Source organism: Stenella coeruleoalba, assembly GCF_951394435.1.
Source record: "Stenella coeruleoalba genome assembly, chromosome: 1".
NCBI lineage: Eukaryota > Metazoa > Chordata > Mammalia > Artiodactyla > Delphinidae > Stenella > Stenella coeruleoalba.
Window position 1 is genome coordinate 122,533,540 of NC_137169.1, and position 18,946 is coordinate 122,552,485.

At 43.9% G+C, this 18,946-nt stretch overlaps 1 long non-coding RNA gene across 32 annotated transcripts in view; it reads right to left on the minus strand.

Annotated features, from left to right (window-relative positions):
* The window catches only part of LOC307186525, a 2,785,769-nt gene that overhangs the window by 1,539,911 nt on the left and 1,226,912 nt on the right, over positions 1-18,946 (minus strand). For 27 of the 32 annotated variants that reach the window (XR_013828351.1, XR_013828352.1, XR_013828362.1 and 24 more), the window contains 3 exons: positions 18,699-18,784; positions 12,383-12,460; positions 7,645-7,726 (listed from right to left, as the gene is read on the minus strand). This is a non-coding gene — a long non-coding RNA (uncharacterized lncRNA). Of the gene's footprint in view, positions 1-7,644; positions 7,727-10,802; positions 10,885-12,382; positions 12,465-18,698; positions 18,785-18,946 lie in introns of all 32 variants that reach the window. The other 5 variants (XR_013828369.1, XR_013828371.1, XR_013828372.1 and 2 more) reach the window with 5 other exon arrangements.

Sequence of the window (18,946 nt, forward strand, 5' to 3'; positions counted from 1 at the left end):
AGATTGAAATGAGCACAGATAAAGTTCCTTAAGCCAAATATGGAATAGACAAGAGCTACTCCTTGCTCAACGAAATGGACTCAAAACCCCATATTAAACGCCTAAGAATGTACCTGACTAGTAAGTATCTTAAAACCTATGGATTGCTATGTCTCCAAAAGAGAATCAAGCGTGTGTACAGGGGCATAAACGCAGCAGTGATAGGATTGGAGAGGTTCGGTGAGCAAATGAAGACCCTTTGAAGTCATATTGCATGGTACCCATTACACGGGTCTCAGCTCTCCAGGTTTAAGGTATTCTTCCTTCAGCTAAAACATGCATGTGGAACCTAGAGTATGATCAACCATGTGAACGGGAGACGTGTTCAAATATGTCTCAGTTTTCGTACCCTGGTACTCGGGTGCAACATTCCAGATGCTTTACTAACACTCTCCCCACTTGGAGAGTCAGTCCCTTTAACCTCCTGTTTGGCCCAGTTTGCAATTTCTGCGGAAGATGAACAGGAATAGCGAGAACCAATGAGAGGCTAGCTGGAGGTGTCTGGACGGGCAAATTTAACTCTCATTTCCCACCAGGAAGAGGAATTAACCAAAGGCTCAGCATGCCGGGCCGGAACCAGATTAGGGCCTGAAGCCATCCTGCGGTGTTGCGGCCAGGTCACAAGAAAGCGAGTTGAAGAAAGGAGCTCAGGGGCACTGTAATTCACAAACCTGCAGAGTTATAAATGACAGCTATCGTCCAAAAATAGACTGAAGTAAGGCTGCCAAGAGGACTTGAAAGTGGGGCAGAATTGCAGGAAACCGATTTCAGGAGGTAGACTGGAATTGCATTGAAAGCATAGGAAAAGAGGCAGAACGTCCACAATGATGCACTTGGACAAAAAGGGCGTATGCGTTTTTTCCTGAATATATTCAGGAAAAAACGCATACGCCCTTTTTGGCCAACCAAGCAAGCTTGCAAAGGAAATCTGCACTACAATGAAGTCTCACTTCCCCCCGGTCAAAAGGGCCATCTGAAAAAAGTGTAAAATCCAGAAAGGCAGGACAGGCCATGGAGAACTGGGAGCCTTGTTATGCTGATGGGCGGGATGTAAATTGCCAACAGACACTCGGGAGAAGTGTATGGTATTTCCTGAAACATCTAAAAAACAAAGCAACAGAGCCTAGGGCACTTCCACTTATGGTCCTATAGCTTAGGGAAATTAAAATCAAAAAGACACAGCCACCCCAAAGTTTGGGACGCCTCTGTTTACAAGAACCTCGTTTACCGTACAAGTTCAATATCACAGAAAGTGAAAAATGGATAAAGAACTTGTGGTACTCATGTACAAAGCAATATCACTCAGCAATGAAATCTATGTCACCAGGCCCATAGCAGCATAATGAGTGGATTCGGGTATGATGATTATAACTGAAATAAGTCACACAGAAAAAGAAACATCATAAGATATCAGTAATACACGGAATGGAAACTTGGCTACACAGGAACTGAATTACAGAACAGAACAGGGTCTCAAATTTAGAAAACCAACTTATGCTTGCTTAAGGGGAAAGGTGAGTTGGGGTGCTGCATAAAACCAGAGATTGAAATGAGCACAGATAAAGTTCCTTAAGCCAAATATGGAATAGACAAGAGCTACTCCTTGCTCAACGAAATGGACTCAACACCGCATATTAAACGCCTAAGAATGTACCTGACTAGTAAGTATCTTAAAACCTATGGATTGCTATGTCTCTGAAAGAGAATCAAGCATGTGTACAGAAGCATAAACGAAGCAGTGATAGGATTGGAGAGGTTCGGTGAGCAAATGAAGACCCTTTGAAGTCATATTGCATGGTACCCATTCCACGGGTTTCAACTACCCAGGTTTTAGGTATTCTTCCTTCAGCTAAAACATGCATGTGGAACCCAAGTATGATCAACCATGTGAACGGGAGACGTGTTCAAATATGTCTCAGTTTTCCTTCCCTGGTACTCGGGTGCAACATTCCAGACGCTTTACTAACACTCTCCCCACTTGGACAGTCAGTCCCTTTAACCTCCTGTTTGGCCCAGTTTGCAATTTCTGCGGAAGATGAACAGGAATAGCGAGAACCAATGAGAGGCTAGCTGGAGGTGTCTGGACGGGCAAATTTAACTCTCATTTCCAACCAGGAAGAGGAATTAACCAAAGGCTCAGCATGCCGGGCCGGAACCAGATTAGGGCCTGAAGCCATCCTGCGGTGTTGCGGCCAGCTCACAAGAAAGCGAGTTGAAGAAAGGAGCTCAGGGGCACTGTAATTCACAAACCTGCAGAGTTATAAATGACAGCTATCGTCCAAAAATAGACTGAAGTAAGGCTGCCAAGAGGACTTGAAAGCGGGGCAGAATTGCAGGAAACCGATTTCAGGAGGTAGACTGGAATTGCATTGAAAGCATAGGAAAAGAGGCAGAACGTCCACAATGATGCACTTGGCCAAAAAGGGCGTATGCGTTTTTTCCTGAATATATTCAGGAAAAAACGCATACGCACTTTTTGGCCAACCAAGCAAGCTTGCAAAGGAAATCTGCACTACAATGAAGTCTCACTTCCCCCCGGTCAAAAGGGCCATCTGAAAAAAGTGTAAAATCCAGAAAGGCAACAGGCCATTGAGAACTGGGAGCCTTGTTATGCTGATGGGCGGGATGTAAATTGCCAACAGACACTTGGGAGAAGTGTATGGTGTTTCCTGAAACATCTAAAAAACAAAGCAACAGAGCCTAGGGCACTTCCACTTATGGTCCTATAGCTTAGGGAAATTAAAATCAAAAAGACACAGCCACCCCAAAGTTTGGAACAGCTCTGTTTACAAGAACCTCGTTTAAAGTACAAGTTCAACATCGCAGAAAGTGAAAAATGGATAAAGAAGTTGTGGTATTCACTTACAAAGCAATATCACTCAGCAATGAAATCTATGTCATCAGGCCCTTAGCAGCACAATGAGTGGATTCAGGTATGATGATTCTAACTGAAATAAGTCACACAGAAAAAGAAACATCATAAGATATCAGTAATACACGGAATGTAAACTTGGCTACACAGGAACTGAATTACAGAACAGAACAGGGTCTCAAATTTCGAAAACCAACTTATGCTTGCTTAAGGGGAAAGGTGAGTTGGGGTGCTGCATAAAACCAGAGATTGAAATGAGCACAGATAAAGTTCCTTAAGCCAAATATGGAATAGACAAGAGCTACTCCTTGCTCAACGAAATGGACTCAACACCCCATATTAAACGCCTAAGAATGTACCTGACTAGTAAGTATCTTAAAACCTATGGATTGCTATGTCTCCGAAAGAGAATCAAGCATGTGTACAGGGGCATAAACGCAGCAGTGATAGGATTGGAGAGGTTCGGTGAGCAAATGAAGACCCTTTGAAGTCATATTGCATGGTACCCATTCCACGGGTTTCAACTACCCAGGTTTAAGGTATTCTTCCTTCAGCTAAAACATGCATGTGGAACCTAGAGTATGATCAACCATGTGATCGGGAGACGTGTTCAAATATGTCTCAGTTTTCCTCCCCTGGTACTCGGGTGCAACATTCCAGACGCTTTACTGACACTCTCCCCACTTGGAAAGTCAGCACCTTTAACCTCCTGTTTGGCCCAGTTTGCAATTTCTGCGGAAGATGAACAGGAATAGCGAGAACCAATGAGAGGCTAGCTGGAGGTGTCTGGACGGGCAAATTTAACTCTCATTTCCCACCAGGAAGAGGAAATAACCAAAGGCTCAGTGTGCCGTGCCGGAACCAGATTAGGGCCTGAAGCCATCCTGCGGTGTTGCGGCCAGGTCACAAGAAAGCGAGTTGAAGAAAGGAGCTCAGGGGCACTGTAATTCACAAACCTGCAGAGTTATAAATGACAGCTATCGTCCAAAACTAGACTGAAGTAAGGCTGCCAAGAGGACTTGAAAGCGGGGCAGAATTGCAGGAAACCGATTTCAGGAGGTAGACTGGAATTGCATTGAAAGCATAGGAAAAGAGGCAGAACGTCCACAATGATGCACTTGGCCAAAAAGGGCGTATGCGTTTTTTCCTGAATATATTCAGGAAAAAACGCATACGCCCTTTTTGGCCAACCAAGCAAGCTTGCAAAGGAAATCTGCACTACAATGAAGTCTCACTTCCCCCCGGTCAAAAGGGCCATCTGAAAAAAGTGTAAATGCAGAAAGGCAGGACAGGACATGGAGAACTGGGAGCCTTGTTATGCTGATGGGCGGGATGTAAATTGCCAACAGACACTCCGGAGAAGTGTATGGTGTTTCCTGAAACAACTAAAAAACAAAGCAACAGAGCCTAGGGCACTACCACTTATGGTCCTATAGCTTAGGGAAATTAAAATCAAAAAGACACAGCCACCCCAAAGTTTGGGACGCCTCTGTTTACAAGAACCTCGTTTACCGTACAAGTTCAATATCACAGAAAGTGAAAAATGGATAAAGAAGTTGTGGTACTCATGTACAAAGCAATATCACTCAGCAATGAAATCTATGTCACCAGGCCCATAGCAGCATAATGAGTGGATTCGGGTATGGTGATTCTAACTGAAATAAGTCACACAGAAAAAGAAACATCATAAGATACCAGTAATACACGGAATGTAAACTTGGCTACACAGGAACTGAATTACAGAACAGAACAGGGTCTCAAATTTCGAAAACCAACTTATGCTTGCTTAAGGGGAAAGGTGAGTTGGGGTGCTGCATAAAACCAGAGATTGAAATGAGCACACATAAAGTTCCTTAAGCCAAATATGGAATAGACAAGAGCTACTCCTTGCTCAACGAAATGGACTCAACACCGCATATTAAACGCCTAATAATGTACCTGACTAGTAAGTTTCTTAAAACCTATGGATTGCTATGTCTCCGAAAGAGAATCAAGCATGTGTACAGGGGCATAAACGCAGCAGTGATAGGATTGGAGAGGTTCTGTGAGCAAATGAAGACCCTTTGAAGTCATATTGCATGGTACCCATTCCACGGGTTTCAACTACCCAGGTTTAAGGTATTCTTCCTTCAGCTAAAACATGCATGTGGAACCTAGAGTATGATCAACCATGTGATCGGGAGACGTGTTCAAATATGTCTCAGTTTTCGTACCCTGGTACTCGGGTGCAACATTCCAGACGCTTTACTAACACTCTCCCCACTTGGAGAGTCAGTACCTTTAACCTCCTGTTTGGCCCAGTTTGCAATTTCTGTGGAAGATTAACAGGAATAGCGGGAACCAATGAGAGACTAGCTGGAGGTGTCTGGATGGGCAAATTTAACTCTCATTTCCCACCAGGAAGAGGAATTAACCAAAGGCTCAGCGTGCCGTGCCAGAACCAGATTAGGGCCTGAAGACATCCTGCGGTGTTGCGGCCAGGTCACAAGAAAGCGAGTTAAAGAAAGGAGCTCAGGAGCACTGTAATTCACAAACCTGCAGAGTTATAAATGACAGCTATCGTCCAAAAATAGACTGAAGTAAGGCTGCCAAGAGGACTTGAAAGCGGGGCAGAATTGCAGGAAACCGATTTCAGGAGGTAGACTGGAATTGCATTGAAAGCATAGGAAAAGAGGCAGAACGTCCACAATGATGCACTTGGCCAAAAAGGGCGTATGCGTTTTTTCCTGAATATATTCAGGAAAAAACGCATACGCCCTTTTTGGCCAACCAAGCAAGCTTGCAAAGGAAATCTGCACTACAATGAAGTCTCACTTCCCCCTGGTCAAAAGGGCCATCTGAAAAAAGTGTAAAATCCAGAAAGGCAGGACAGGCCATGGAGAACTGGGAGCCTTGTTATGCTGATGGGCGGGATGTAAATTACCAACAGACACTCAGGAGAAGTGTATGGTGTTTCCTGAAACAACTAAAAAACAAAGCAATAGAGCCTAGGGCACTGCCACTTATGGTCCTATAGCTTAGGGAAATTAAAATCAAAAAGACACAGCCAACCCAAAGTTTGGGACGCCTCTGTTTACAAGAACCTCGTTTACAGTACAAGTTCAACATCGCAGAAATTGAAAAATGGATAAAGAAGTTGTGGTATTTACTTACAAAGCAATATCACTCAGCAATGAAATCTGTGTCATCAGGCCCTTAGCAGCACAATGAGTGGATTCAGGTATGATGATTCTAACTGAAATAAGTCACACAGAAAAAGAAACATCATAAGATATCAGTAATACACGGAATGTAAACTTGGCTACACAGGAACTGAATTACAGAACAGAACAGGGTCTCAAATTTCGAAAACCAACTTATGCTTGCTTAAGGGGAAAGGTGAGTTGGGGTGCTGCATAAAACCAGAGATTGAAATGAGCACAGATAAAGTTCCTTAAGCCAAATATGGAATAGACAAGAGCTACTCCTTGCTCAACGAAATGGACTCAACACCCCATATTAAACGCCTAAGAATGTACCTGACTAGTAAGTATCTTAAAACCTATGGATTGCTATGTCTCCGAAAGAGAATCAAGCATGTGTACAGGGGCATAAACGCAGCAGTGATAGGATTGGAGAGGTTCGGTGAGCAAATGAAGACCCTTTGAAGTCATATTGCATGGTACCCATTCCACGGGTTTCAACTACCCAGGTTTAAGGTATTCTTCCTTCAGCTAAAACATGCATGTGGAACCTAGAGTATGATCAACCATGTGATCGGGAGACGTGTTCAAATATGTCTCAGTTTTCCTCCCCTGGTACTCGGGTGCAACATTCCAGACGCTTTACTGACACTCTCCCCACTTGGAAAGTCAGCACCTTTAACCTCCTGTTTGGCCCAGTTTGCAATTTCTGCGGAAGATGAACAGGAATAGCGAGAACCAATGAGAGGCTAGCTGGAGGTGTCTGGACGGGCAAATTTAACTCTCATTTCCCACCAGGAAGAGGAATTAACCAAAGGCTCAGCATGCCGGGCCGGAACCAGATTAGGGCCTGAAGCCATCCTGCGGTGTTGCGGCCAGCCCAAAAGAAACCGAGTTGAAGAAAGGAGCTCAGGGGCACTGTAATTCACAAACCTGCAGAGTTATAAATGACAGCTATCGTCCAAAAATAGACTGAAGTAAGGCTGCCAAGAGGACTTGAAAGCGGGGCAGAATTGCAGGAAACCGATTTCAGGAGGTAGACTGGAATTGCATTGAAAGCATAGGAAAAGAGGCAGAACGTCCACAATGATGCACTTGGCCAAAAAGGGCGTATGCGTTTTTACCTGAATATATTCAGGAAAAAACGCATACGCCCTTTTTGGCCAACCAAGCAAGCTTGCAAAGGAAATCTGCACTACAATGAAGTCTCACTTCCCCCCGGTCAAAAGGGCCATCTGAAAAAAGTGTAAAATCCAGAAAGGCAGGACAGGCCATGGAGAACTGGGAGCCTTGTTATGCTGATGGGCGGGATGTAAATTGCCAACAGACACTGGGGAGAAGTGTATGGTGTTTCCTGAAACATCTAAAAAACAAAGCAACAGAGCCTAGGGCACTTCCACTTATGGTCCTATAGCTTAGGGAAATTAAAATCAAAAAGACACAGCCACCCCAATGTTTGGGACGCCTCTGTTTACAAGAACCTCGTTTACAGTACAAGTTCAACATCGCAGAAAGTGAAAAATGGATAAAGAAGTTGTGGTATTTACTAACAAAGCAATATCACTCAGCAATGAAATCTGTGTCATCAGGCCCTTAGCATCACAATGAGTGGATTCAGGTATGATGATTCTAACTGAAATAAGTCACACAGAAAAAGAAACATCATAAGATATCAGTAATACACGGAATGTAAACTTGGCTACACAGGAACTGAATTACAGAACAGAACAGGGTCTCAAATTTAGAAAACCAACTTATGCTTGCTTAAGGGGAAAGGTGAGTTGGGGTGCTGCATAAAACCAGAGATTGAAATGAGCACAGATAAAGTTCCTTAAGCCAAATATGGAATAGACAAGAGCTACTCCTTGCTCAACGAAATGGACTCAAAACCCCATATTAAACGCCTAAGAATGTACCTGACTAGTAAGTATCTTAAAACCTATGGATTGCTATGTCTCCAAAAGAGAATCAAGCATGTGTACAGGGGCATAAACGCAGCAGTGATAGGATTGGAGAGGTTCGGTGAGCAAATGAAGACCCTTTGAAGTCATATTGCATGGGACCCATTACACGGGTCTTAACTCTCCAGGTTTAAGGTATTCTTCCTTCAGCTAAAACATGCATGTGGAACCCAGAGTATGATCAACCATGTGAACGGGAGACGTGTTCAAATATGTCTCAGTTTTCCACCCCTGGTACTCGGGTGCAACATTCCAGACGCTTTACTAACAGTCTCCCCACTTGGAGAGTCAGTCCCTTTAACCTCCTGTTTGGCCCAGTTTGCAATTTCTGCGGAAGATGAACAGGAATAGCGAGAACCAATGAGAGACTAGCTGGAGGTGTCTGGACGGGCAAATTTAACTCTCATTTCCCACCAGGAAGAGGAAATAACCAAAGGCTCAGTGTGCCGTGCCGGAACCAGATTAGGGCCTGAAGCCATCCTGCGGTGTTGCGGCCAGGTCACAAGAAAGCGAGTTGAAGAAAGGAGCTCAGGGGCACTGTAATTCACAAACCTGCAGAGTTATAAATGACAGCTATCGTCCAAAAATAGACTGAAGTAAGGCTGCCAAGAGGACTTGAAAGCGGGGCAGAATTGCAGGAAACCGATTTCAGGAGGTAGACTGGAATTGCATTGAAAGCATAGGAAAAGAGGCAGAACGTCCACAATGATGCACTTGGCCAAAAAGGGCGTATGCGTTTTTTCCAGAATATATTCAGGAAAAAACGCATACGCCCTTTTTGGCCAACCAAGCAAGCTTGCAAATGACATCTGCACTACAATGAAGTCTCACTTCCCCCCGGTCAAACGGGCCATCTGAAAAAAGTGTAAAATCCAGAAAGGCAGGACAGGCCATGGAGAACTGGGAGCCTTGTTATGCTGATGGGCGGGATGTAAATTGCCAAAAGACACTGGGGAGAAGTGTATGGTGTTTCCTGAAACATCTAAAAAACAAAGCAACAGAGCCTAGGGCACTTCCACTTATGGTCCTATAGCTTAGGGAAATTAAAATGAAAAAGACACAGCCACCCCAAAGTTTGGAAAGGCTCTGTTTACAAGAACCTCGTTTACAGTACAAGTTCAACATCGCAGAAAGTGAAAAATGGATATAGAAGTTGTGGTATTTACTTACAAAGCAATATCACTCAGCAATGAAATCTGTGTCATCAGGCCCTTAGCAGCACAATGAGTGGATTCAGGTATGATGATTCTAACTGAAATAAGTCACACAGAAAAAGAAACATCATAAGATATCACTAATACACGGAATGTAAACTTGGCTACACAGGAACTGCATTCCAAAACAGAACAGGGTCTCAAATTTCGAAAACCAACTTATGCTTGCTTAAGGGGAAAGGTGAGTTGGGGTGCTGCATAAAACCAGAGATTGAAATGAGCACAGATAAAGTTCCTTAAGCCAAATATGGAATAGACAAGAGCTACTCCTTGCTCAACGAAATGGACTCAAAACCCCATATTAAACGCCTAAGAATGTACCTGACTAGTAAGTATCTTAAAACCTATGGATTTCTATGTCTCCAAAAGAGAATCAAGCGTGTGTACAGGGGCATAAACGCAGCAGTGATAGGATTGGAGAGGTTCGGTGAGCAAATGAACACCCTTTGAAGTCATATTGCATGGTACCCATTCCACGGGTTTCAACTACCCAGGTTTAAGGTATTCTTCCTTCAGCTAAAACATGCATGTGGAACCTAGAGTATGATCAACCATGTGATCGGGACACGTGTTCAAATATGTCTCAGTTTTCCTCCCCTGGTACTCGGGTGCAACATTCCAGACGCTTTACTAACACTCTCCCCACTTGGAGAGTCAGTCCCTTTAACCTCCTGTTTGGCCCAGTTTGCAATTTCTGCGGAAGATGAACAGGAATAGCGAGAACCAATGAGAGACTAGCTGGAGGTGTCTGAACGGGCAAATTTAACTCTCATTTCCCACCAGGAAGAGGAATTAACCAAAGGCTCAGCATGCCGGGCCGGAACCAGATTAGGGCCTGAAGCCATCCTGCGGTGTTGCGGCCAGGTCACAAGAAAGCGAGTTGAAGAAAGGAGCTCAGGGGCACTGTAATTCACAAACCTGCAGAGTTATAAATGACAGCTATCGTCCAAAACTAGACTGAAGTAAGGCTGCCAAGAGGACTTGAAAGCGGGGCAGAATTGCAGGAAACCGATTTCAGGAGGTAGACAGGAATTGCATTGAAAGCATAGGAAAAGAGGCAGAACGTCCACAATGATGCACTTGGCCAAAAAGGGCGTATGCGTTTTTTCCTGAATATATTCAGGAAAAAACGCATACGCCCTTTTTGGCCAACCAAGCAAGCTTGCAAAGGAAATCTGCACTACAATGAAGTCTCACTTCCCCCCGGTCAAAAGGGCCATCTGAAAAAAGTGTAAAATCGAGAAAGGCAACAGGCCATTGAGAACTGGGAGCCTTGTTATGCTGATGGGCGGGATGTAAATTGCCAACAGACACTTGGGAGAAGTGTATGGTGTTTCCTGAAACATCTAAAAAAAAAAGCAACAGAGCCTAGGGCACTTCCACTTATGGTCCTATAGCTTAGGGAAATTAAAATCAAAAAGACACAGCCACCCCAAAGTTTGGAACGGCTCTGTTTACAAGAACCTCGTTTACAGTACAAGTTCAACATCGCAGAAAGTGAAAAATGGATAAAGAAGTTGTGGTATTCACTTACAAAGCAATATCACTCAGCAATGAAATCTATGTCATCAGGCCATTAGCAGCACAATGAGTGGATTCAGGTATGATGATTCTAACTGAAATAAGTCACACAGAAAAAGAAACATCATAAGATATCAGTAATACACGGAATGGAAACTTGGCTACACAGGAACTGAATTACAGAACAGAACAGGGTCTCAAATTTCGAAAACCAACTTATGCTTGCTTAAGGGGAAAGGTGAGTTGGGGTGCTGCATAAAACCAGAGATTGAAATGAGCACAGATAAAGTTCCTTAAGCCAAATATGGAATAGACAAGAGCTACTCCTTGCTCAACGAAATGGACTCAACACCGCATATTAAACGCCTAAGAATGTACCTGACTTGTAAGTATCTTAAAACCTATGGATTGCTATGTCTCCGAAAGAGAATCAAGCATGTGTACAGGGGCATAAACGCAGCAGTGATAGGATTGGAGAGGTTCGGTGAGCAAATGAAGACCCTTTGAAGTCATATTGCATGGTACCCATTCCACGGGTTTCAACTACCCAGGTTTAAGGTATTCTTCCTTCAGCTAAAACATGCATGTGGAACCTAGAGTATGATCAACCATGTGATCGGGAGACGTGTTCAAATATGTCTCAGTTTTCCTCCCCTGGTACTCGGGTGCAACATTCCAGACGCTTTACTAACACTCTCCCCACTTGGAGAGTCAGTCCCTTTAACCTCCTGTTTGGCCCAGTTTGCAATTTCTGCAGAAGATGAACAGGAATAGCGAGAACCAATGAGAGGCTAGCTGGAGGTGTCTGGACGGGCAAATTTAACTCTCATTTCCCACCAGGAAGAGGAATTAACCAAAGGCTCAGCATGCCGGGCCGGAACCAGATTAGGGCCTGAAGCCATCCTGCGGTGTTGCGGCCAGCCCAAAAGAAACCGAGTTGAAGAAAGGAGCTCAGGGGCACTGTAATTCACAAACCTGCAGAGTTATAAATGACAGCTATCGTCCAAAAATAGACTGAAGTAAGGCTGCCAAGAGGACTTGAAAGCGGGGCAGAATTGCAGGAAACCGATTTCAGGAGGTAGACTGGAATTGCATTGAAAGCATAGGAAAAGAGGCAGAACGTCCACAATGATGCACTTGGCCAAAAAGGGCGTATGCGTTTTTACCTGAATATATTCAGGAAAAAACGCATACGCCCTTTTTGGCCAACCAAGCAAGCTTGCAAAGGAAATCTGCACTACAATGAAGTCTCACTTCCCCCCGGTCAAAAGGGCCATCTGAAAATAGTGTAAAATCCAGAAAGGCAGGACAGGCCATGGAGAACTGGGAGCCTTGTTATGCTGATGGGCGGGATGTAAATTGCCAACAGACACTGGGGAGAAGTGTATGGTGTTTCCTGAAACATCTAAAAAACAAAGCAACAGAGCCTAGGGCACTTCCACTTATGGTCCTATAGCTTAGGGAAATTAAAATCAAAAAGACACAGCCACCCAAATGTTTGGGACGCCTCTGTTTACAAGAACCTCGTTTACAGTACAAGTTCAACATCGCAGAAAGTGAAAAATGGATAAAGAAGTTGTGGTATTTACTAACAAAGCAATATCACTCAGCAATGAAATCTATGTCATCAGGCCCTTAGCATCACAATGAGTGGATTCAGGTATGATGATTCTAACTGAAATAAGTCACACAGAAAAAGAAACATCATAAGATATCAGTAATACACGGAATGTAAACTTGGCTACACAGGAACTGAATTACAGAACAGAACAGGGTCTCAAATTTAGAAAACCAACTTATGCTTGCTTAAGGGGAAAGGTGAGTTGGGGTGCTGCATAAAACCAGAGATTGAAATGAGCACAGATAAAGTTCCTTAAGCCAAATATGGAATAGACAAGAGCTACTCCTTGCTCAACGAAATGGACTCAAAACCCCATATTAAACGCCTAAGAATGTACCTGACTAGTAAGTATCTTAAAACCTATGGATTGCTATGTCTCCAAAAGAGAATCAAGCATGTGTACAGGGGCATAAACGCAGCAGTGATAGGATTGGAGAGGTTCGGTGAGCAAATGAAGACCCTTTGAAGTCATATTGCATGGGACCCATTACACGGGTCTTAACTCTCCAGGTTTAAGGTATTCTTCCTTCAGCTAAAACATGCATGTGGAACCCAGAGTATGATGAACCATGTGAACGGGAGACGTGTTCAAATATGTCTCAGTTTTCCACCCCTGGTACTCGGGTGCAACATTCCAGACGCTTTACTAACAGTCTCCCCACTTGGAGAGTCAGTCCCTTTAACCTCCTGTTTGGCCCAGTTTGCAATTTCTGCGAAAGATGAACAGGAATAGCGAGAACCAATGAGAGACTAGCTGGAGGTGTCTGGACGGGCAAATTTAACTCTCATTTCCCACCAGGAAGAGGAAATAACCAAAGGCTCAGTGTGCCGTGCCGGAACCAGATTAGGGCCTGAAGCCATCCTGCGGTGTTGCGGCCAGGTCACAAGAAAGCGAGTTGAAGAAAGGAGCTCAGGGGCACTGTAATTCACAAACCTGCAGAGTTATAAATGACAGCTATCGTCCAAAAATAGACTGAAGTAAGGCTGCCAAGAGGACTTGAAAGCGGGGCAGAATTGCAGGAAACCGATTTCAGGAGGTAGACTGGAATTGCATTGAAAGCATAGGAAAAGAGGCAGAACGTCCACAATGATGCACTTGGCCAAAAAGGGCGTATGCGTTTTTTCCAGAATATATTCAGGAAAAAACGCATACGCCCTTTTTGGCCAACCAAGCAAGCTTGCAAATGAAATCTGCACTACAATGAAGTCTCACTTCCCCCCGGTCAAACGGGCCATCTGAAAAAAGTGTAAAATCCAGAAAGGCAGGACAGGCCATGGAGAACTGGGAGCCTTGTTATGCTGATGGGCGGGATGTAAATTGCCAAAAGACACTGGGGAGAAGTGTATGGTGTTTCCTGAAACATCTAAAAAACAAAGCAACAGAGCCTAGGGCACTTCCACTTATGGTCCTATAGCTTAGGGAAATTAAAATGAAAAAGACACAGCCACCCCAAAGTTTGGAAAGGCTCTGTTTACAAGAACCTCGTTTACAGTACAAGTTCAACATCGCAGAAAGTGAAAAATGGATATAGAAGTTGTGGTATTTACTTACAAAGCAATATCACTCAGCAATGAAATCTGTGTCATCAGGCCCTTAGCAGCACAATGAGTGGATTCAGGTATGATGATTCTAACTGAAATAAGTCACACAGAAAAAGAAACATCATAAGATATCACTAATACACGGAATGTGAACTTGGCTACACAGGAACTGCATTCCAAAACAGAACAGGGTCTCAAATTTCGAAAACCAACTTATGCTTGCTTAAGGGGAAAGGTGAGTTGGGGTGCTGCATAAAACCAGAGATTGAAATGAGCACAGATAAAGTTCCTTAAGCCAAATATGGAATAGACAAGAGCTACTCCTTGCTCAACGAAATGGACTCAAAACCCCATATTAAACGCCTAAGAATGTACCTGACTAGTAAGTATCTTAAAACCTATGGATTTCTATGTCTCCAAAAGAGAATCAAGCGTGTGTACAGGGGCATAAACGCAGCAGTGATAGGATTGGAGAGGTTCGGTGAGCAAATGAAGACCCTTTGAAGTCATATTGCATGGTACCCATTACACGGGTCTCAACTCTCCAGGTTTAAGGTATTCTTCCTTCAGCTAAAACATGCATGTGGAACCCAGAGTATGATCAACCATGTGAACGGGACACGTGTTCAAATATGTCTCAGTTTTCCTCCCCTGGTACTCGGGTGCAACATTCCAGACGCTTTACTAACACTCTCCCGACTTGGAGAGTCAGTCCCTTTAACCTCCTGTTTGGCCCAGTTTGCAATTTCTGTGGAAGATGAACAGGAATAGCGAGAACCAATGAGAGGCTAGCTGGAGGTGTCTGGACGGGCAAATTTAACTCTCATTTCCCACCAGGAAGAGGAATTAACCAAAGGCTCAGCATGCCGGGCCGGAACCAGATTAGGGCCTGAAGCCATCCTGCGGTGTTGCGGCCAGGTCACAAGAAAGCGAGTTGAAGAAAGGAGCTCAGGGGCACTGTAATTCACAAACCTGCAGAGTTATAAATGACAGCTATCGTCCAAAAATAGACTGAAGTAAGGCTGCCAAGAGGACTTGAAAGCGGGGCAGAATTGCAGGAAACCGATTTCAGGAGGTAGACTGGAATTGCATTGAAAGCATAGGAAAAGAGGCCGAACGGCCACAATGATGCACTTGGCCAAAAAGGGCGTATGCGTTTTTTCCTGAATATATTCAGGAAAAAACGCATACGCCCTTTTTGGCCAACCAAGCAAGCTTGCAAAGGAAATCTGCACTACAATGAAGTCTCACTTCCCCCCGGTCAAAAGGGCCATCTGAAAAAAGTGTAAAATCCAGAAAGACAGGACAGGCCATGGAGAACTGGGAGCCTTGTTATGCTGATGGGCGGGATGTAAATTGCCAACAGACACTCAGGAGAAGTGTATGGTGTTTCCTGAAACATCTAAAAAACAAAGCAACAGAGCCTAGGGCACTTCCACTTATGGTCCTATAGCTTAGGGAAATTAAAATCAAAAAGACACAGCCACCCCAAAGTTTGGGACGCCTCCGTTTACAAGAACCTCGTTTAACGTACAAGTTTAATATCACAGAAAGTGAAAAATGGATAAAGAACTTGTGGTACTTACGTACAATGCAGTATCACTCAGCAATGAAATCTATGTCATCAGGCCCGTAGCAGCATAATGAGTGGATTCAGCTATGATGATTCTAACTGAAATAAGTCACACAGAAAAAGAAACATCATAAGATATCACTAATACACGGAATGTAAACGTGGCTACACAGGAACTGCATTCCAAAACAGAACAGGGTCTCAAATTTAGAAAACCAACTTATGCTTGCTTAAGGGGAAAGGTGAGTTGGGGTGCTGCATAAAACCAGAGATTGAAATGAGCACAGATAAAGTTCCTTAAGTCAAATATGGAATAGACAAGAGCTACTCCTTGCTCAACGAAATGGACTCAACACCGCATATTAAACGCCTAAGAATGTATCTGACTAGTAAGTATCTTAAAACCTATGGATTGCTATGTCTCCAAAAGAGAATCAAGCGTGTGTACAGGGGCATAAACGCAGCAGTGATAGGATTGGAGAGGTTCGATGAGCAAATGAAGACCCTTTGAAGTCATATTGCATGGTACCCATTACACGGGTCTCAGCTCTCCAGGTTTAAGGTATTCTTCCTTCAGCTAAAACATGCATGTGGAACCTAGAGTATGATCAACCATGTGAACGGGAGACGTGTTCAAATATGTCTCAGTTTTCGTACCCTGGTACTCGGGTGCAACATTCCAGACGCTTTACTAACACTCTCCCCACTTGGAGAGTCAGCGCCTTTAACCTCCTGTTTGGCCCAGTTTGCAATTTCTGCGGAAGATGAACAGGAATAGCGAGAACCAATGAGAGGCTAGCTGGAGGTGTCTGGACGGGCAAATTTAACTCTCATTTCCCAACAGGAAGAGGAATTAACCAAAGGCTCAGCATGCCGGGCCGGAACCAGATTAGGGCCTGAAGCCATCCTGCGGTGTTGCGGCCAGCTCAAAAGAAAGCGAGTTGAAGAAAGGAGCTCAGGGGCACTGTAATTCACAAACCTGCAGAGTTATAAATGACAGCTATCGTCCAAAAATAGACTGAAGTAAGGCTGCCAAGAGGACTTGAAAGTGGGCCAGAATTGTAGGAAACCAATTTCAGGAGGTAGACTGGAATTGCATTGAAAGCATAGGAAAAGAGGCAGAACGTCCACAATGATGCACTTGGCCAAAAAGGGCGTATGCGTTTTTTCCTGAATATATTCAGGAAAAAACGCATACGCCCTTTTTGGCCAACCAAGCAAGCTTGCAAAGGAAATCTGCACTACAATGAAGTCTCACTTCCCCCCGGTCAAAAGGGCCATCTGAAAAAAGTGTAAAATCCAGAAAGGCAGGACAGGCCATGGAGAACTGGGAGCCTTGTTATGCTGATGGGCGGGATGTAAATTGCCAACAGCCACTCCGGAGAAGTGTATGGTGTTTCCTGAAACATCTAAAAAACAAAGCAACAGAGCCTAGGGCACTTCCACTTATGGTCCTATAGCTTAGGGAAATTAAAATCAAAAAGACACAGCCACCCCAAAGTTTGGGACACCTCTGTTTACAAGAACCTCGTTTACCGTACAAGTTCAATATCACAGAAAGTGAAAAATGGATAAAGAAGTTGTGGTACTCATGTACAAAGCAATATCACTCAGCAATGAAATCTATGTCACCAGGCCCGTAGCAGCATAATGAGTGGATTCGGGTATGGTGATTCTAACTGAAATAAGTCACACAGAAAAAGAAACATCAAAAAATATCACTAATACATGGAATTTAAACTTTGCTACAGAGGAACTGAATTACAAAACAGAACAGGGTCTCAAATTTAGAAAAACAACTTATGCTTGCTTAAGGGGAAAGGTGAGTTGGGGTGCTGCATAAAACCAGAGATTGAAATGAGCACAGATAAAGTTCCTTAAGCCAAATATGGAATAGACAAGAGCTACTCCTTGCTCAACGAAATGGACTCAACACCGCATATTAAACGCCTAATAATGTACCTGACTAGTAAGTATCTTAAAACCTATGGATTGCTATGTCTCCGAAAGAGAATCAAGCATGTGTACAGGGGCATAAACGCAGCAGTGATAGGATTGGAGAGGTTCTGTGAGCAAATGAAGACCCTTTGAAGTCATATTGCATGGTACCCATTCCACGGGTTTCAACTACCCAGGTTTAAGGTATTCTTCCTTCAGCTAAAACATGCATGTGGAACCTAGAGTATGATCAACCATGTGATCGGGAGACGTGTTCAAATATGTCTCAGTTTTCGTACCCTGGTACTCGGGTGCAACATTCCAGACGCTTTACTAACACTCTCCCCACTTGGAGAGTCAGTCCCTTTAACCTCCTGTTTGGCCCAGTTTGCAATTTCTGTGGAAGATGAACAGGAATAGCGGGAACCAATGAGAGACTAGCTGGAGGTGTCTGGATGGGCAAATTTAACTCTAATTTCCCAACAGGAAGAGGAATTAACCAAAGGCTCAGCGTGCCGTGCCAGAACCAGATTAGGGCCTGAAGACATCCTGCGGTGTTGCGGCCAGGTCACAAGAAAGCGAGTTAAAGAAAGGAGTTCAAGAGCACTGTAATTCACAAAACTGCAGAGTTATAAATGACAGCTATCGTCCAAAAATAGACTGAAGTAAGGCTGCCAAGAGGACTTGAAAGCGGGGCAGAATTGCAGGAAACCGATTTCAGGAGGTAGACTGGAATTGCATTGAAAGCATAGGAAAAGAGGCAGAACGTCCACAAGGATGCACTTGGCCAAAAAGGGCGTATGCGTTTTTTCCTGAATATATTCAGGAAAAAACGCATACGCCCTTTTTGGCCAACCAAGCAAGCTTGCAAAGGAAATCTGCACTACAATGAAGTCTCACTTCCCCCCGGTCAAAAGGGCCATCTGAAAAAAGTGTAAAATCCAGAAAGGCAGGACAGGCCATGGAGAACTGGGAGCCTTGTTATGCTGATGGGCGGGATCTAAATTGCCAACAGACACTCGGGAGAAGTGTATGGTGTTTCCTGAAACATCTAAAAAACAAAGCAACAGAGGCTAGGGCACTGCCACTTATGGTCCTATAGCTTAGGGAAATTAAAATCAAAAAGACACAGCCACCCAAAAGTTTGGGACGCCTCTGTTTACAAGAACCTCGTTTACAGTACAAGTTCAACATCGCAGAAAGTGAAAAATGGATAAAGAAGTTGTGGTATTTACTTAAAAAGCAATATCACTCAGCAATGAAATCTGTGTCATCAGGCCCTTAGCAGCACAATGAGTGGATTCAGGTATGATGATTCTAACTGAAATAAGTCACACAGAAAAAGAAACATCATAAGATATCAGTAATACACGGAATGTAAACTGGGCTACACAGGAACTGAATTACAGAACAGAACAGGGTCTCAAATTTCGAAAACCAACTTATGCTTGCTTAAGGGGAAAGGTGAGTTGGGGTGCTGCAT